The sequence below is a fragment of the Magnolia sinica genome, chromosome 11, assembly GCF_029962835.1.
Source record: "Magnolia sinica isolate HGM2019 chromosome 11, MsV1, whole genome shotgun sequence".
Lineage (NCBI taxonomy): Eukaryota > Viridiplantae > Streptophyta > Magnoliopsida > Magnoliales > Magnoliaceae > Magnolia > Magnolia sinica.
The window spans coordinates 23,473,691-23,478,428 of NC_080583.1; positions in this window are offsets into that span (position 1 = coordinate 23,473,691).

The window sequence follows — 4,738 nt, forward strand, 5'->3', positions numbered from 1 at the left end:
TACCTTCATAATGGCCAGGATTTCAGTCGGGGTGTGTGATTAACCTGATATCAGGAGTTTACCACATTAAGTCTGACTATCCAAATTTAGGTATGAGACTAGTTTGGATAGAAGTCCCTCGTGGTGAGCCCCATAGCTTGCGATATTACGTACTATCATCCCGACTTCACACTCCAGCATGGTCATTCCATTTGCACTACATATTACGTTACATCTGCGGCATATGACATTTTGGGTTACTATATTTCTGCATTTATATGGTCTAGATACGGCTGATGGTATTCGTCAACTCATCAGGAATTGTATATTACATTGCATCCTCGACATCTGATATTTGGTTCTTTATGACTCCTTATTTGCATAAATGATCTGTATTATGTATTTTGATATTGTTTGACTCATGGACTTACCAGTATATTTCTGTTTTCTCTGATATCGTATGATTCATGACCTTGTCAGTATTTCTGCTTATTCCAATATTGTATGATTTATGGCACTGTATTACATACTTGGCACTTACCTTGTACACACAGTTACACCACCCTCTAAGCTTTCTATAAGCTTATTTACGATAGATGAGTGCAGGTGATGTTAGGTTGTAGTAGCGCGGAGCTTGGAGCATGTAGTTGACTTCAGGAGCTTTAATTTTGACATATGTATTTCCCTTTCAGCATTGTATTCAAATGTTTATATTAATGGATATGTGACGATGATGTTGCCTTTGTGATTTAGGTATACTTATGGTTATGCTTAGTACAAGTTAAATGTACATTGAAAAAATTCTCCTTGTAGGACCCCAGGATCGGAATTTGACATATGGACGCTAAGAGCCGAGAATGGGGTACTATGGAGGCTGTCGGCACCGAATTCGACAATCAGGAAATTTGTGAGCCCAGTTTCCGAGTTCGGGGCGTTACAGGAACCATAATGAACTTTGTGTCTAACATGAAGTCAAAAATTTCTTCGGCTTGAAAAATATGAAAGGTGTATACCTTCTAAGTTTTTTAGGTAGTTGGGGCGGCTGATTCTACTTTAACCAATGTCACGCAAACTAGTGATTTCTTAGCCACCACTTCCGCAATTGTAATTTCGTAATTAGGATCGTTATAATAAGTTCCAATTGACGAGTTGACCTGCCTAGCCCTTTCCTGAAGCAACTCCTCATATCGAGAGACCTTCTTAGTGAGGTCATACAAATCAGCAAACTCCATGCTTATAATTTTTTAATGGAGCTTGTATTCTAAACTGTCTTGTGCGAGTTGCACAAATTCAACTTCGGTCATGACTACTTTACAATGACTCTTTGCCCGTTTAAACCGCATGATATAACTTTCTCATGATTTGCTGGGAAATCTTCGGAACCATGTGAGATCGACCATGGTGATGTATCTATTCTTAGAACATAATTGAGCATAACACCATTCTTCCAACTCTTGCCATCTATCTATTGAATATGACAACAAGTTAAAATACCATGTGAAGTTAGCGAATGACCAAATAACTATAATTTATAATAATCATTATTGGCTAGTTCACCACATTGCATGGTGAATCAGCTAACATGTTTGATAATCGATTGACTGTGTTCTCCTGAAAATAAGGTAAAGTCCGTTCGATAATTCCTCAGCAATGGATGTTGTCGATCTACCCATTCCGGATAAGGCTTATGATAAACATGAATAGCATTGTGGCTCAATACCTGGCCTACAACTTCTTTTACTAGTTGCAATATCTGGTCGCGATCGACCCTTAGAGGTTCTATGGCTAGTGGATGATCTAGGCCAAATCTATTTACATTCTCTTGGAATCTGGGATCACGCGGGGGATAAAATCCCATAAGTGGTCCTAAATTTCTATTATCATTATTCCTAGCTTCTTGCTCCAGTCTTTTGACCTCAACAGTAGGCACATGAATCCTCACCTCCTGAGGAGAAGGTGGCACATTTTACTGCAATGATGGTGTTCATGAGAACAGAATAACATTATCGATCGAACTACCATTGTTTTGCTGCGTAGGCTGTGTTCGTTCTGTCACAATGGTTAACAATCGCTGCATGACCTCGGTTTGGCTAGCCATATAACGGTTAGTGCTTTTAGCTTGTTAATGAAGTTGTTCTGCTTGAATACTTGCATTCTCCCGAACCAACTGGGTGCTAGTATGCACATCCTTAAGAACCATTAATACCTCATCTGAAAGAATAGGGCGAGCCATCGATGGCCCCGCTTGATTTCCATTAGGATTAGCGTTCAAGTTTATTTCACTCAAAGGTGCTTGAACCTGCATGTCATCCACCAGGGGTGGTGCGGTTGGCGTTACGGGTTCGTTCCCGATAATTCTGCCACCCCTCCATTGCATTTTAGACAACAATCGAATTGGTGACCTATGATAGATTGGGTCCCACCGGGCATGCCAAAAAATTGTTCGACATTGTTTTGACGTTCCTCTTTCAAGCACGGGTGACAAGTTGGGATTGCAGTTCCAATTCAAACCGAACAACAATGACCTCGAGTGCCAAAGTAGGTAGACACTGGGTATGACTGAGGTCTGAGGAGATCAGTCACCTATTCGGCCACTCACTCAAAGCTTAAATATGGATCAAGGGATGGTTAGAAGGTGGGATTCATCCTCTGATGATGGGTTCCTCTTTGCCTTCCATACGAAAGGACTTTCTTAATGAAATGGCTGTGGAAAGTTTAAACGCAAAGGAGTTATGAACTACTAAATTTACTCTATGAATTATATTAAGGAAAGCAAGTAAACACAATAAGAAAATGATTACTCTAAAGGAAAGGAATTACTTGATAAGAGCCGCGATTACACTACGGAAGGTAAATTTGATAGGATAATTGAAAGATAATTGGTTTGTTTGGTTTGGTATGAGACATTATTTCTTGTTGACTTCTCATATTTATAGCTCTGATCCAAGCATTATCGATTCTTCCCACGATCTGATCATTATCATAATCATTTTTTCTCATGTTCTGCTTCTTGCTTCCAGATTTTTCCCACAACACGATCTTTCCTAGTTCTTTAATTTCTTGTTAGACATTCGTAGCGACTTGACCACTTACTAGAAATTCGTTCGGTCACTTGAATTTGGTCATGCTTTAATGACTATTTTTCATGTGCAAGGCACATGATAACAATCCTCTAAAACTCTGTCGCTTATATGTTCACCCTAACTTTTCAACCATTAACCTTATACACGTGTAATCCACACAGAACCGACCGAAAATGGGATCCGGTCGAATATGGTACAAACAACACTAATAGGGGTTTTACAAGGTGCATATAATCATTAAGAACATGAAGCATGCTAATTATGGTCATTCAAAGATATACCAATTTAAAATGAGAATGATCAATGATAGTATATGATAAAACATATGATACCAAAATTTAGCAAATTTAAAGCTTAAAATATCAATGCAAATGAGGCTAAATCCTCATATTTACCATTATGCTCAATATGAGGTTGAATCCTCTTATTTAACTATAAAGCACTAAGATGGGGCTGAAATCCTCTTATTTCTAATTAGGCTCATAAATGAGGTTGAAATCCTCAGGTTTATCAATTAAGCTTAAAGATGAGGCTTGATCCTCTAATTTAACCATTCAACCCAAAGGCACCTTCTAAGGTTACCTTCTTGAGATGTAATGGTTTCCCAAATCTCTAAGGATGGATGCTGTTATGTGAGCCAATAAGACACGTGACTAAGATCTTTCACACTAGATGTCTCTTCTAAAGTGGATTTAGACTCCATATCTTACCATGTTGCGGTCATAGCCTTACTTTTAGATCTTATTTTGCTAGGGCAATCGAGGGCAAGATGTCTATAACCCTCACATTTTTAATATTTGAATTTCTTAGGTGGTTTGACATATTTACCTTTACACATCTCAAATATCATGTCCTTCTTATCACAATTCTTTCCTCTATTAAACTTGATGAATTTCTTAAATTTTTAAGACAATTTCTCCTCATCTCATCATTACTTTTAGATTTAATCTCTTTATATTTATGTGAATGCCTATGAGCTGTTTTGAGAACGGCTAATTTCTTTACTTTAGATGGGGTCTTAAAGTGTAGTTTGAATGTTTATAAGGAATCTAAGAGTTCTGTTACTTTCACCGCATCTATGTTTCTACACTCTTCTATTAAGGTAATCATGGGAGTGAACATATCTAGTAGGGATCTAAGTATTTTCCTAGATATAAGTCCTTTCAGAATCCTCTCTCATAAACCTCAAATGGAGTTACAAATATCATTCAGTTTAGAGTAGAATTCCATGAGAGTTTAAGACTCTTTCATTTTAATATTTTTGAAATGGGTCATTAAAAGCAGAAGCTTTGATCTTGTTACTGTGCTAATTCCCTCATTTGAAACTTCCAATATTTTCCACGCTTCATTCCCGATTTCACACGTGTAAATGTGTTTAAAATCATCAGAGAAAATTGCACTGTAAATAGCATTGAGAGCTTTAACATTATAGATATATCATGCTCTCTCATCAGGACTCCATTTAGATCAATCCTTGGGATAACTAATGGTTTTATCATGAACCACGACTTGTTCCATGGGCATTGTCCATTCTTATTCAATAATAGCCCAAACCATATGGTCAATGGATCTTAGAAATACTACAATTCTGGCCTTCCAATAGGCGTAATTAGACCCATCAAAATATAGTGGTTGTGTAACGACACATCCCACTTGAGTAGAAGTCATTCTTAAGC